Here is a 16,088-nt window from a genome sequence, read left to right as displayed (position 1 = left end):
CGTATTGCGTGTATTGAGACAACAGTTTGTGTATTTGTGTAAGAGTTTCTACAATATGTCTTCTGGAACGGGAGGCAGTTTCTTTCAATTCTAAATTGCTTCATCCTAAAACTGGTACCTGAATACACTGTAATCTGCAAACGGAGGAATACACAGCGACGTTATTTATGATTCTATTCCACTGCATTCTTCAGCACGGAGCTGGACACTACAACTTCTTCTTCAAGAAAGAAGAGATAAATATCCCTCTGTTCAAAGGAGATTTAATATATCAATTAATTTAGACTGTTACAAGGGTAATCGTAACGAGAGACTGTAGAGCTGCGAATTGCTGCTAGTGAAACTATCCTCTAACCCCACGCCTCGAATTAATCTACATAATTCGCATCTCCTTACGGTGCCAGTACCTGAATATCAGTATAGTGTGGAATGTCATAGAAGACGTATGGTCATTTTTTCCTCTGTCAGAAGGCAGTGACGGGTAGGCCTACTTCTTACCATGAAATATTGCACTTATTATTGTTTTCCAACTGAATGCTGATTCCGAGAATTTAATTTTACAGCAAAACGGGGCATCCTCTCATTAGTGCATCTACTTTCGTTACTATTTAAAGGATAGACTTTCGCATAGCTGGGTTGGGTGTAGTGCTGAGAATCATAGAATCATGTGGCTCCTCCCTTGGCCCCGTAGATCGCCTGCCCTTAAAGCTTGTGAAATTTTCCGTTAGGAACACATAAGGACCGTTTTACGTAGCCCCCCCCCCCCTATCAAGACACTGTAACAGCTCAAAGAACGTATCAATGCTGCTGCGAAGATAGTTAACAGGACTTTGCTACATAAGGTGTGGAACGACTCGATTAACTCTTGGACGTGTGTCGTTCGACCAAATGGGCATTCACAGAACATTTGTAGAGAGTAAAATACAAACTACGTGAGTTTATTGTTCTGTTCGTGCATCAGTCACATTTGTGCGTGTAATACTCTGGAAAATATAGAGCTCTGAAAACGAATGAATCATTTATAGTAATACTGTATTTTAAGAATCAGACCTTCCGGTCAATCAGCATCGGAAACAGAATTCAACATATCCATGCTTGTTTCCATTAGCCACTAATAGTACGTAGCAAATAGCTGCTTTCTGCCACGGCTATTCAAAGTATATCTTCAACATATGCTGCAAAACGCAGGCCATCCTGGGGTATTGCTATCCCCTAAAAACAGCACAGTCGGCTGAGACCAAAGGCAAAACCTGTCAGGACAGAACCTCCCTGCCCTGGAAACTGGAAACCGACCCTGGCTCAGGCAATATCTGCCGGACCAGGACACAGGCGCAGCGAGGACACGGTACGTTACAATCATTTCGAATATACTTCGACGAGCTACTATGCGTCATATTATGATACTTCTTCTGTACATTTACGTTAGTCTGGCCTTGTAATTTAGTTCCTAGTATATTACAATCTCCTTTTTCATTTCTTTTTAGACAGATCACCTAATGACTTGCTAATTAAGTCGAAACTTTATTTGTGCGACCAGAGGCTGAAAGGTGCGTTAATTGAATTTTATGCACAGGAACGTCAGTGAATTCCCCTCAGGCTCTACGAAAGATCATTGAGTACTAGTAGGCTTAGCAGATGAAAGAGAGAAGATCCAAAGAATAGTGACCAAGGTTTCTTCCAATAAACGAAATGCTCATCAATGTCCACCGCCATACGCTACTAGAGAGGTGTTGGCTATCATGGAGGGGATTGCTTTTAAATATCTAAGAGGGTACATTCCAACAAGAGTCAATCATCACGTTAATTCGTCCTGCATGAATAAATATGGATGTTTAAGAATTTCGAGTGAAACTGACAGTGAATACTCGAATTTCGCGGTACAGTATCGCATGGTGCGTACAGAACCATGGCTCTGTTAGAGAGGGTCTTCCAATAAGCAGCAAGAGTGGAATAGGTTCATTTGGTTTTTTACATGGAAATATAGTACCACGTTACAAAAATGCTACTGGGCAGCTGGATATTTTATGTTAAAGACAAATATCTTATTGTTATGGAAATTCGAGATACTGATTTTATAAACTGATCTTGAAACTCTCCGACAGGTCACACCGTTGCAAGAACATTTCCGATTAACGCAATTATAAGGAACTAATAGGTTTGTTAATCAGCTTTTAAGATTTTTCTTACCACCACAGACATTACTTTAGTTTTTCCTTATTAATAGCCTTGGTCTGCTATGCCCGTGTCAGTCTGCTAATTTACTTAGTGGTAGCTGCCATTAATGACAATTGAAAGGAGGTAATTTTGTTGAATGAGTGTAAATAGAACTTTAAATAGCAACGAAAAGTGAAACTGATCATAGTAGAAACGAAACAGAGACTCATTGATTTCTTCATGGGAGTAAATGGCTAGCCACGAAAAATTTTATCTAAAGTGCGTTACTTGCAATACCGTCAAAAGTCATCATGTGTATCAGATCAGCATCTACTAGATATGACTGCGTCACTGTCCAAATGATGAAGCTTATCATTGACCCACTACTGCCCACTATAAATCTTCTACCACATCTTAAACACAAGTGTTTTCCCCGGGTCCTGGAAAGCGGGACTTGTTAAACCACTACTTACAATGGACGTTGCCACAGTATTATCTCATCAACGACCTATTTGCATTCTTCTTGCACTGTCCAAGGACTTAGAATATACATATAGTTCACGAACACTTAACAAACTGCCTAACCACAAACAATCTGCTATACGAATACAAATCAGATTTCCGTAAACATCATAGGATTTTTGTGCCTTAGCAGATGCAGCAGATGACATGAAGCTTGCCATGGATAGGTGAGTTTCTTAGACTTCAGAAAACCCTTTGACACTGCCGACTTCTACATTTTACTTGCCAATCTTAGCAGCATAAATATCTCGCCAAGTGCGGTGCAATGATTTTGCAAGTTCGGTGCAATGATTTTGCTCATACCTCACATCTCGCCAGCAATGCGTCATTTCAGGCATCATAAAATCACAATGGAGAGCAGGGTCCCACAGGATTTGGTATTAGGTACTTTCTCTTTTCATTGTAGATTAATAATGTGTGAGCAGTTTTGTTCTATTGCAAATACGACATGTACGCTGATGCCCTCACGCTGTACCTAACTGCAAAACAAATAAACCTAGAGACAGTTATCGTGACCCTCAGAACCGACTTGCGTTCACTATCAAAATGGGCTCAGGAAACAGGGTTAAAGCTCATCCCATCCAAAACTAAAGTGGTACTGGTTGGTCATTCTACGCTCATTAGCCCGTAATATCGGGAATCCCTAATATCCTTAACCCTAAATGGTGCCAATATTAATTTCTCTGGTTCAGCAAAGGGCCTAGGAGTAATAACAGATGAAAAATAAACTGAATTCAGCACTTAAATGGGATGTGCAGGAACGCGTCAGCATTACTCCATGTCCTACAGAAATATAAAAAGCTATTTCCGCTTGACCTGAAAAAGAAACTTGTACAAAAATTATACTTCTAGTTATTAATTACAGCGATTTCATCCTGCAAGGCCTTTCTCAAAAAAAGTTTACCGCACCTGAAAGTAGTTATGATTGTGTTCGTTATATGTGTGAAGTACAATTCTTTGATCGTATTTCACCATCATGTGCACAGGTATCCTGGATGTGTTCAGACAAGTGCAGATGTTTCCATACTCGTTGTTTTCTCTACTTTCTAGTCAGCTAACACTGTCCCTCATATCTCTCTCCGACCTTAACTGTTTTATCCTAATAAAATGGCAGATATACCCGTTTCCGTCAGAGAAAAATCCCCTCTGTCCAATTCCGTAGTTCAGCTACTTTCTGGAAGTCCTTCTCAATAGCAAGGTCTAATAACCTCTCACATTATATTATAGAACTAAATAACTTCTCCAGCTTCAGAAGACTATTAATGGGATATATACTACAGCAACAATAAGGATTACCAATGTTTCTGCTCGTACCCGTTACCCTTATACACCCTCCTTCCCAAAAAAATCATCCTCTTGTTCTAGGATTTTTTGCTAGTGTAAACTCCCCAGAACCCGCTGTATCAGAAAACACCTATTAATTTCTTCTGAATCTACCATTATCATTATTGTTATCACTGCTATTATTATTGTAATTATTATTATTATTATCATCAATGTTAGTGGCAGCAGCACAAATATGTCAGTATTAACTTTTTTAATCTGCATTCAGTATTCAGAATGAGATTTTCACTCTGCAGCGGGGTGTGCGCTGATATGAAACTTCCTGACAGATAAAAACTGTGTGCCGGACCGAGACTCAAACTCAGGACCTTTGCCTTTAGCGGGCAAGTGCTCTACCAACTGAGCTACCCAAGCACGACTCACGCCCCGTCCTTACAGCTTTACATCAGCCGCTACCTCGTCTCCTACCTTCCAAACTTTACAGAAGCTCTCCTGCAAGAGTTCGAGTCTCGGTGTATTATTTACTCACATTGCCACTTCAGACACTCAATCATTTTAATACTGTTTCTCATATTAAAATTATTATGTGTTAGAAACAGTGATACAACAAAGGTACTGTGTAGGTGAAATCCTGGTCCGATGTAAGAAATGACTTGATGGACATAATCAGATCAGGCTGAAGAAATAAACAAATAAATATGTCACAAGTTCAAATGAATAGTTCTTTTATGCTTATATTGACAAACGATAAGCATTGCGGCTGGATTCCGCAATGCAAGGGAAATTTAATTATGAGAAAGCGCTTGTAGGGCACTTTGAGTTGCGTGGCTGGTGTTTGTTTTGCTGATAACAAATGGTGTCGTGAGTGCCCGTGCATTACGGTACTGAAGTTAAGCACGCAATCTGACCATGATCGTGGGTTTAACGTTTCGGAAAAAGAAGTATTAAAGTTTTATATTCCATCGACATCAATCAGCGGTGGAGCAATAGCTTAGTTAGGCCAGGATGTGTGAGGATACCAGCCATGGATTGGCTGAACTAACCATGCTTGAATTCCCCTGATGTGATTTACAGAAATGTTGGAATTATGCGTTCTCAAGTCCCCAACATGTATCCAGTGGCAAGAAAAATTCCACAATTCAGTAACATTATCCGGATTACAGTGGCAATTTTGTACTGTATACGAAAAGGACATAATCCAATTAAAGTCTTACAGTAACTAAGCAATATATCTAGGCACACTACCACATTATGGTTAAGTCACCATGATAAGTGATAATAGAGACGCGTTCTGAAAATTAAGTGGACTGACAATAAGAAATGAGATTCTGAGAACCGATGAGCAATGTAATGTGTGGATAAACACAGACTAGAAGAAGGGACAGGTTAATAGGACACGATTTAAGAGCTGCAGAGAGCAAAACCTGTAGGGAAAGTGAGAATTTGGTACATATTCTAAGGATGTAGTGGCATCTGGACTGGGAGTCGTTGGGACGAACTGTCCTTATCTTTTGGCCGGCCGTGAAGGCCGTGCGGTTCTAGGCGTTTCAGTCCGGAACCGCCTGAGTGCTACGGTCGCAGGTTCGAATCCTGCCTCGGGTATGGATGTGTGTGATGTCCTTAGGTTAGTTAGGTTTAAGTAGTTCTAAGTTCTACGGGACTGATGACCTCATTTGTTAAGTCCCATAGTGGTCAGAACTACTTATCCTAACTAACCTAAGGACATCACCCACATCCATGCCCGAGGCAGGATTCGAACCTGCGACCGTAGCGTTCGCGTGGTTCCAGACTGAAGCGCCTAGAACCGCTAGGCCAAACCGGCCGGCACGAAAAGGTATAAAATAGTGTATACCAGCCCCATACAACTTCCTAACGCCACACAGGAACTCCAGAAAATTCGTGCTTGTGAGGCTTCAATAGCTCTGACAATACTTGAAAATTTCAAAACGAAAAACGTGAGGAGCATGTTATAGATAACCGATAGTGAATAGTTCACCTAATCAGTAACAGTGTTATTGCATTGCAAATGATAAGAAATATTATGAGATTTGTTCAAAACCAGCTACTCACTGCATTCAGTATTATTATCTTTTCCATCCCCCCCCCCTCCCCCACCACCACCACTCTTTTTAAATCTTACAAGTAGTTCCACTGATGTTAAGAATTTACAAGTCCAGATGTTCAGTGCTATCTGTAACAGGAAAAAGGGGAATAGCTGTAACATGCAAAGACCCTCCGCTAAATGCCAGACAAAATAAAACGAATTAATATAGCAATGTCATCAGGTTTCGAGTTATCTGAAAGGTTAGACGCTCTAGCTCATCGAGAAGTTAGTTTGAAATCGATTGTAAAATTTGTACCGAGCGGAGAAACAGTCAAACAATGAACACCCGCCACACACCAGACAAGAAACAGAGTCAGCACTACATTGTCACCTATATCTGATCTACGGCGGATGTTTCAAGTCTCTATCTCATCGGCGGGTCAGTTTAAAATTAACTGCAAAATTTCAAGCGGACAGAAAAACAGACAAGAAAGCACCTGAATAAAATCGTGTCAATAAAAAAACCAACAGTAAGCAATTTTCCGAACGTTTACATGAGACTAAGTTAAATTTCTTCACCATACATGTGATTTCAATTGGTACATACACTCCAAGACAAAAATACGCACCACGAAGGAATTATAAGAACGACAAGGAAATCGATACATATGACAAACATGTACAGGCAAACAAATGACTAAAATTTCAAAAAAAATTGTGTGGTTTCTTCAAGAAAAAGAATCTATGAAGCGTTGGTACTCCTCTGGCCCTTATGCAAGCATTAATTAATAGAGTTTGTGGACGTCTTAAGCCATTCTAAAAACTGTCATCAAACATAGAAATGGCTTAAACGTAATAATAAACGTATGAAAACAGATAATTGTATGTTACACATAAAGCATGTAAAAATAAAAACAAGAAAAACTTTCATACTTCTGAATAAATATTTATGACAATCTGATGATATTAAATAAAGAACGATTAACGTGTGAAAAGAACAAGCCGCAGTTTACGCCAGTACCAAAACAGAAATAGAATAATACATAACCGACTGTGTATGTACGCGGATACACATACATACCACTGAAGCGCCTAAGAAACTGGTATAGGCATGCGTATTCAAATAAAGAGATATGTAAACAGGTCGAATACGGCGCTGCGGTCGGCAACGCCTATGTAAGACAACAAGTGTATGGAGCAGTTGTTAGATCGGTTACTATGCCTGGTTATCAAGGTTTAAGTGAGTTTGAACGCTGTGTTATAATCGGCGTACGAGCGATGGGACACAGCATCTCCGAGGTAGCGATGAAGTGGAGATTTTCCCGTACGATCGTTTCACAAGTGTACCTTTAATATCAGGGATCAGGCGAACCATCAAATCTCCGACATCGCTGAGACCGGAAAAAGATACTGCAAGAACGGGACCAACGACGACTGAAGAGAATCGTTCAAAGTGACAGATGTAAAACCCTTCTGCCAATTGCTGCAGATTTCAGTGCTGCGCTATCAATAAGTGTCCATGTGCAAATCATTTAACGAAACGTGATCGATATGGGCTATCGGAGCCGAAGGCCCACTCGTGTACCCTTGATGACCGTACGACATAATGCTAAACTCCTCGCCTCGACCCGTCAACACCGACACTGGACTGTTGATGACTGGAAACATGTTGCCTGGTCGGACGAGTCTCGTTTCAAATTGTATCGAGCGGATGGACGTGTACGGGTATGGAGACAACCTCATGAATCCATGGACCCTGCATGTCAGCAGAGGACTGTTCAAGCTGTTGGAGGCTATGTAATGCTGTGGGGCGTGTGCATTTGGAATGATATGGGACGCCTGATACATCTAGATACTACTCTGACAGGTGATACGTACGTCGGCATCCTGTCTGATCACCTGCATCCATTAATGTCCACTGTGCCTTCCGACGGTAGGTAGTTTGTGCTAGGTTCCTACGGGACCAAACTGCTGAGGTCATCGGTTTCTAGACTTACACAGTACTTAATCTACTTTAAACTAACTTACGCCAAGGACAACACACACACCCACGCCCAAGGGATGGCTCGAACCTCCTACGGGGAGAGTCGCTCGAACCGTGGTAAGGCGCCTAAGACCGCGTGGCTACCCCGCGCAGCTACCGACGGACTTGGGCAATTCCAGTTGGACAAGGTGACAAAAGGCCCCCTAGAATTATTGCAGAGTGGCTCCAGGAACACTTTTCTGAGTTTAAACACTTCCGCTGGCCACCAAACTCCCCAGACATGAGCTTATCTGGAATGCCTTGCAACGTACTGTTCAGAAGAGCTCCCCCACCCCCCACCCACCCGCCCACCTGTATTCTTACGGATTTATGGACAGCCCTGTAGGTTTCATGATTCATGGTGCCAGTCCCTTTCAGCACTATCTCAGACATTAGTCGAATCCATGCCGCTCGTGGCACTTCTAATTGCTCGTGGGGGTCCTACAAGATTTTAGGCAGGTGTACCAGTTTATTTGGCTCTTCAGTGTATAAAAACATTTCTTAAAGCCCTCAGAGTGATTGACAATGTCAGTAACACTCTGACAGTGGAGCTACGATCATTACGACTGAAAACACATCCAGCGCTAGGCCGCACTTGCACGACTCTGAAGGAGTAAATAAGGTTTGGCAAGCTAAGCGAAGTTAGCCAAAGTTCGTTTGGCCACTACCATGCATGAGAATATTCAAATCACTCTGTCGTGGTGGACTGGAAAGCCAAAGTGTTTTCTTTTTTCTTTTTATGACTCTCACCGGACAAATTTTCTGTGGTGCTCGGCTGGCGGTGCCGCATACGAAACAGACAGCTGCTAGCTTCTTATTCACGGCTGCCCTCGGTCCGTAACTAGCGTTCTTCTCAGATTCTGTTACCAAGCGCGTCTCCTTCAATGGGCTTGAACGTGTAAGCATCTAACCCAGGTATGGTTGCTAAGAGTATTGCGCTAGTTTGACTTTTAAGTTACTAAGCCACACTGAGCAAAGGCTGCGCAGGCAGAGGTCTATAATGGGAAAGTGCAGCATGTCACACACTCCAGCAGGACGCTATAGTATTCACTTCTGTACTACAACGTTCAGAGATACAATAGGGAGAAGACCTCTGTTCGTAGTAGATTTACAGCAACAACCATTCTGACTTTACTGCTTTGAAAAGAGCTTCGAAATTTCGAAGATTTCAGCTTTTCTTGATAGGGAGGACTCAGTATGTCTTCTTGGACGCAGGGTTACTCCGATGGAAGAAAATCGCAATACCTAAAAATAACTAATGTAGAGTAATGAAATTTCTGGAATACTTCTCTCAAAGTCACATAGATAAGTATTAACAATGCAAGGTCACAGGTTAACGTAAGCGCAAAATAACATATTGTAAATGTGAAAGGCTGGTGCATTAATAATAATCGGTGTAACCGCCTAATTGTTGAATGCAAGAATACAAATGTGAATACATTGTGCTGAACAGGTGCTGGATGTCAGTCTGTCGAACAGAGTTCCAGACCTGTTGCACTTGGTCGGTCATTAAAGGGGCAGTTAATGTTAGTTGTGGATGAAGCAGGAAATGTCGTCCAGTGATGCCCATAAGTGCTCAATTGGACAGAGATCTGGTGGCGGAGAAGGCTATGGCAATATATCGACACTCTGTAGAGCATATCGGGTTACAACAGGAGATATGTGGGCGAACGTTGCCCTGTTGGAAAATGCCTCCTAGAATGTTATTCATGAACGGCAGCGCAACAGGTCGAATCGCCAGACTGACGTACAAATTAGCAGTCAGGGTGTTTCGCATAATCAAGGGAGTGCTCCCGCTGTCATACGAAATCGCATCTCAAACTCTAGGTGTAGGTCCAACGTGTGTAGCACACAGACAGGTTATCTGCAGGCCTCCCTGTAACCAATACAGGGGCATCCCCGGCAGAGAGGCGGAGCCAGCTTTCATCAGAAGACGCAAGACCTCCACGCTGCCCTCCAATGAATTCTCACTTGACATCATTGAAGTCGCAGATGGCGGTGGTTTAGGATCAGTGAAATGCACGATACAGGGCGGCTGGCTCGGAGCTGTCCTTGATGTAATCGATTTCTAACAACTCGTTGTGTCACCGTGGTGCCAACTGCTGCTCAAATTGCTGCTCCAGATGCAGTAAGATGCGCCAGAACCACACTCCGAAAACGATGAGCTTTCTTCTAGGTAGCGGTACTTGGTCGTCCTGAGCCCGGTGTCCTTGCGATCGTACATTCTCGTGACAACTGCTGCTAGCAATAATCTACAGTGGCACAGTGCACTAGCGCAGAAGGTACGTCCAACGCATCGTAGTTCCTTTGCACTCACTACCTCGTTCAAACTCAGTGACGTACTGATAATGGTGTCCTTGTCGCCTTAAAGGTATTCTTGACTAACATCAACTCACAAAGTCCAGTCTCAAAGGTAACTAACTCTCACAAGCGTTACAGTATATATTTAAAGCAAACTTGATTTGCATCCCCATAGTGGTGCTACTAGGGCCACTCATAAGCGACTGCACGAAATTTGAATGGGCATCATCTTCGAGACCTAGAAACATCCCCACCAAATTTCAATTATGTTGCACAAATCCTTTTTGGTTTTGCTATTTTTTTCCGTCAGCGCAATTGCAAATAACTTTGAACATGGCTGACGTTTCCAGCAACCGTATACACAAATTTGAAAAATATGTAAAAATCAGCCAACCGGTTGCACAGGTTTTCTATTTACCTTGACCAGTTTTCGTCACCTCTAAGGGTGACTTCATCAGAAGGTAAGGTAATTACATGAAGAACATATCGTCAAAGATGTACAGTGATTTAAGAGCTGAGTTGCTCAAGTCATACATTAAAATATTAAACATAATGTTCTTCACACACCACCGGTGTTACTTATGTTTTAATGTTTGACCTTTTCAAGAAAATTGTGTTTTATATTTTAATGTATGACTTGAGCAACTCAGCTCTTAAATCACTGTACATCTTTGACGATACGTTCTTCATGTAATTACCTTACCTTCTGATGAAGTCACCCTTAGAGGTGACGAAACCTGGTCAAGGTAAACAGAAAAGCTATGCAACCGGTTGGCTGATTTTTACATATTTTTCGCATTTGAAAATGTTGAAGTAATTTCAGACATCCATAGCGGAAGTGTATTGAGAGCATTGCTGTCCATATCGTATATAATGGACCTCGCAGACAATATTAATGTAATGTCTGAATTCTAGCAGCTGTTCAAGTTAACTATAGTGACGTACTGCTAGAAAATAGATACGCTGGTATTCATTCAGCTGTATATAACATTTCAAAGAGGACCAAAAATCAACAATTTGCTTTAAATGTTCAGAAATTCAAAGTTTTTCATTTCTCCAAACGTAGAAATGTTGTGTCTTGCGACTAAATTATCAAGAAATCACAACTGAAATTCAACTCATACTAACAGCTGTGTGCATCAGTTTCTGGGGATAAGATGTAGAATGATCATGTAGGATGAGTCGTAGGTAAAACTGGTGGTAGATCTCGGTTCGTTGGCAGAATACTGAGAAAATATAGCTGGAGTAGGAAGGAGATATCTTATGAAACATTCATGTGACACATACTAGAATAGTGCTCAAGTACACCGAAACTGTACAAACAGTGAGTGTTGAACGTAGAGAAAGAAGGGCATCACAAATGTCATAGACTTGTTTGATGCCCGATATAGTATCTCTGAGAAACTGAAGAAACGGAATTTGTAGATACTTGGAGACGCCAATAAAATCGCGAAAACCTACTTACAATGTTTCAAGAAACAGTGCTGAACAGTCTATGAATGTACTACAACTCTCTAAGCATCGCCATGAACACAAGACAGAATGTTAACCACCACACCTTTATCGACTCACCTTATGTCACTGTCGGTCCTTCCAAAAGAAGATTAGCTTACGCTTTCAAAACAGCATTTCTGCATAATAAATCCTCATTGTGCTAATATTATCACTCGATGAGGATTTATAATCAGGACTGTTGATTGTGTAGCCTGATGACGTTCTTTTGAAAGAAACCGATAGTGAAATGTGAATGTGTATCAATGCAGGTATGATGATTCTCCTTAATATTTACAGTAATCAGTTGCAGAGCTCAAGCTAATGAAGATTAAACTGTTTCTTGGCCTGCAGTAAAAGTAATAAATAAAAAGAGAAGCGAATAAAAGTAAACAGCAAGAAGACACAAATAAAACATTTGATGATTATCGTAATAACACATTTTTTTGAAGATGATTATGTTTAAGGTTTACTTGAAGCGGTTCAAGAATTGGAAACAAAACTAAATAAACGTTCGAGGTAAGATCAAGATCCCAGAGAAGGAACTTCTGGATATAATCCTTATCCTCATAAAAAGGCTAATACAACAGAAAATAAAATGGAAGTGAGCGATACTGAAAATACAACAACAGCTGGTGAACGAAGAGGTGCTAAGCGTTTTAGTAGTGGAAGTTCTGGTGGTACTTTAAGTCATCAAGATGAATTTTTACGTGAAAGTCTGACAGTCAAATTAAAATTGTGGTATACATTTTATAAAATTCATTTATTTCAAATATGTGGTTCTCTTTATTGTTGAGATGATGTCAAAATGACAAATATAAGTATTGTTGGTCCAACAAGATGAAGTGCATGTGGTGCTCAGTGGTATTCTAATCATTTAGCACAAGTTTTATCCCCTGGTCACTCGGAAGGTTGACATACGTATTGTTACGTGAAAAACATTGAATTAAATGTTATTCCTATCAGACTTGAAGCTTCATTTAGTACAACAATTACTTTGGCTGGATCTGCAGGTATTGCGTGGTAATTTAGCTGTAGTTCATGAAGTTGTATCACATAATTCATCTGCAGATAGTCCAACGAAAATAACTGATGTTGCAAAAAGAACTGATATAACAAATATTGCATTGGGTGATGCAAATAATGATACTTATTCCTCTTCTTTGCCTATTCCTAGAAACTGACCAAATTATGGTTGTTGGTTGATTCCAATTGTTGAAAGTGATAATACTGGTAATATGTGGTCTGGTGGTTACAACTATGATCATCCTTTTTTAGGTAGTACATATGAAGGAACTGCTAGTAGAACAGCTGATAACTGTGAATGATTTAGTTGATCATAGACTGTAAAGGTGGGACCAATAAACCCGAGTAGTGGAGCTATGGATTTGGTATTTATTTTACAAAAAAAAATGTTTACTATTAAAAACATTCTTGATCACAATTTATCTATTATGGTGACCGGTTTCGAGCACCACTAGTGATTCTCCAGCAGAAGGAGGTTCTTACTCATTGGACTGTAGATGACCACAGTAGTGGTCGAAACCGGTCACCATGATAAATAAATTGTGATCAAGACTGTTTCTAACAGTAAATATTTGTAACACATTGATCACTGTCACTCCCACAATGTATTCAAAAATAAAAATAAAAATGGTTCAAATGGCTCTGAGCACTATGGGACTTAACTTCTGAGGTCATCTATCCCCTAGAACTTAGAACCACTTAAACCTGACTAACCTAAGGACATCACACACATCCATGCCCGAGGCAGGATTCGAACCTGCGACCGTAGCGGTCGCGTGGTTCCAGACTGAAGCGCCTAGAACCGCTCGGCCACTCGGGCTGGCCTTATTTTACAACCTCATGGTTAGAATCATTTAAGCAATCATTCTTTCCAAGTTCTATATGCGTATAGAATAGAAGAAATCTGTATACGCTGAACAGTGAGTGCTACGGCCATGCATTCCAGTGCTCTACAGATGTACGCAGCATATTGCGCGAAACTGTGTAGCGGTAATACTGTTCTGATGAGGCTGCATTCCCAGTTGTTTGTTCTATTATGTTCTACATAAATATGAAATGACATTATTTTCAGTAACTATTTGAGGTATCAAAATGACACACAATGATAGTATATGTCACCTCTCTGCCGCCAGTAGCAAAATGGCGCAGCCTATTGATAAACGGCAACAGTCCATCATCACATTAAAAAGTGGGTAGCAGATGAAGACCCTTCCAGTGTCCTTGGTGAAACGCACACACCGTGCCGTCTTAAAATACATTTATGAGCTACCTGTTTCGGTCATGAACCATCTTCACAATGGAAACATATCTGTTATGACAACAAGTATGCCATGTGATGTTGTCACAATAGGTATTTTTCAACTGTTGAAATGGTCCTAGACCGAGACTGATAGTGAATAAATATATTGTAAGACAACACAGTGTGCATCATACAATGCTCCAAGAATCTCGATGCTGCTGACATGTGTTTGAAATAAATTTTGGTTCTCGTGTAGTCAGACAAGTTTGGATGACTACATCTCTGTGAAAAACCGGCGCTACAGTCTGGAACCGCGCGACCGCTACGGTCGCAGGTTCGAATCCTGCCTCGGGCATGGATGTGAGTGATGTCCTTAGATTAGTTAGGTTTAAGTAGTTCTAAGTTCTAGGGGACTGATGACCTTAGATGTAAAGTCCCATAGTGCTCAAAGCCATTTGGTCGCCTAATCGCCATAAACAAGTGCTGGGCGTATCGCTATGAACCCGAGGCGCCCAAGGAATAAAATAATCAATACGTGTGGATTCACCACCGCCGAAAGAGACGAAGGTCCTACCTTCAACGAGTAAAGCGATATTCGGTTTTGTTATTTGGGACTGCCATGGTTTGGTGCTAATTGTACTAAGTAATTACGTCTGTAATGCATAATTCTTCACAGCAGCAGGGTACTGAAATCTCCTGACGTGGTTATGAAACGTTCTCACGTGGAAGTTTTGTGGGGAGCTGTCCACTAATAAGTCCCAGATCATTCCATCAAAAGCGGTGGCAGCGCGTGCCGACAGAGAAGCACACATGTGCCGCCCACACGTGTCACGCACCCCATATCCTTCTCCCGCAGGGTCACACGCTGCAGAGGCTGCCGGTTTTTATGAAGAAATGTACGGCGAGCCATATGACAAAGGGTATCAAATGTTGCCTCAGTTCCATATCCTGACAAGGACCTAATGACTTATTCCACTTTTGTAGCCTGAACAAAACATTGCATAGAAGCCATTTCCATAATGGGGACAGGTTGTTCGAGATGTAAGGTGTCCTGAACAGCCAAAATGCAGACATATACAACCAATGTTTCCACTAAGTCATCTGACGCTTGGAAAAATGTGTCGCATTGAGTACTGAATATTTAAAGAACTTCTAATATCCTGTTTCGTTGCAGTCAGGATATTTCATGATAATAATTAAAACTCTGCCGGCCTTTCCTGCCTTTTCCGACGTCAGTGTTTTTAAGCAGCCGGCAAATTAACGAGTGAAAACAATTCTTTTGTAATGGTCATCCCTTTTAACAGGTCATCATATCATGATTTAAAACAAATTTATTGAAATATTACATCTGTGGAAAGAAATCTGTAATTCTAGAATGTCATTGGAACCCCGATTTCTGCCTTCATTGGCAATGCGCTAGCAATTATCCCATAAAATTGTCACGTGCAATTTTCGCAGAAAATATTCTGTTTACAGAAAAGGACTTAATTATGTATGTATGCAGACTGAAAAAAATTTGTATCAAGACCAGAATTCGAACCCGAGTGGGATGATTCGGATTGAGGAGGGATACATGCTAGGGTAGTCCGTGCATGCGTGTATAGCCACTGTGACGTAGTGGTGCCGGGCACGGTAGCTCAGCGTGTTCGGTCAGAGGGTTATCTGCCCTCTGTAAAAAAAAAAAAAAAAAAAAAAAAAAAAAAAAAAACGAAAAAAAAAAACTGAGTGAATGGATCAATAACGAACTTCAATGGGCGTCAAGAGACGTCCGCCACGAACAATTGCAACGAACTATAACGAACACAATGAGATTAAAAAAAATAGTGGTTAGCTCATCTGCCTCGTGAGTGGGAGACCCGGGTTCGAATCCCTACCTTGGTAAAAATTTTCATTCGTCACTTCAGTCTGCATATAAATACCATAGATGTTTGAGACTTGAAAAGGTTTCTGGAACGATATAGTTTCATTTCAAAATAATTAATGCTCTGCAACCGCCAATAGGT

At 41.0% G+C, this 16,088-nt stretch overlaps 1 protein-coding gene across 1 annotated transcript in view; it reads right to left on the bottom strand.

Annotated features, from left to right (window-relative positions):
* The window catches only part of LOC124775166 (secretin receptor-like), a 191,198-nt gene that overhangs the window by 174,456 nt on the left and 654 nt on the right, over nucleotides 1-16,088 (bottom strand). The window lies entirely within an intron of this gene.

This window comes from Schistocerca piceifrons, chromosome 2 (assembly GCF_021461385.2).
Source record: "Schistocerca piceifrons isolate TAMUIC-IGC-003096 chromosome 2, iqSchPice1.1, whole genome shotgun sequence".
In the NCBI taxonomy this organism is placed as follows: Eukaryota; Metazoa; Arthropoda; class Insecta; order Orthoptera; family Acrididae; genus Schistocerca; species Schistocerca piceifrons.
Note: the sequence above shows the minus strand (reverse complement) of the source record. Positions and strands in the feature narration are given on the sequence as shown.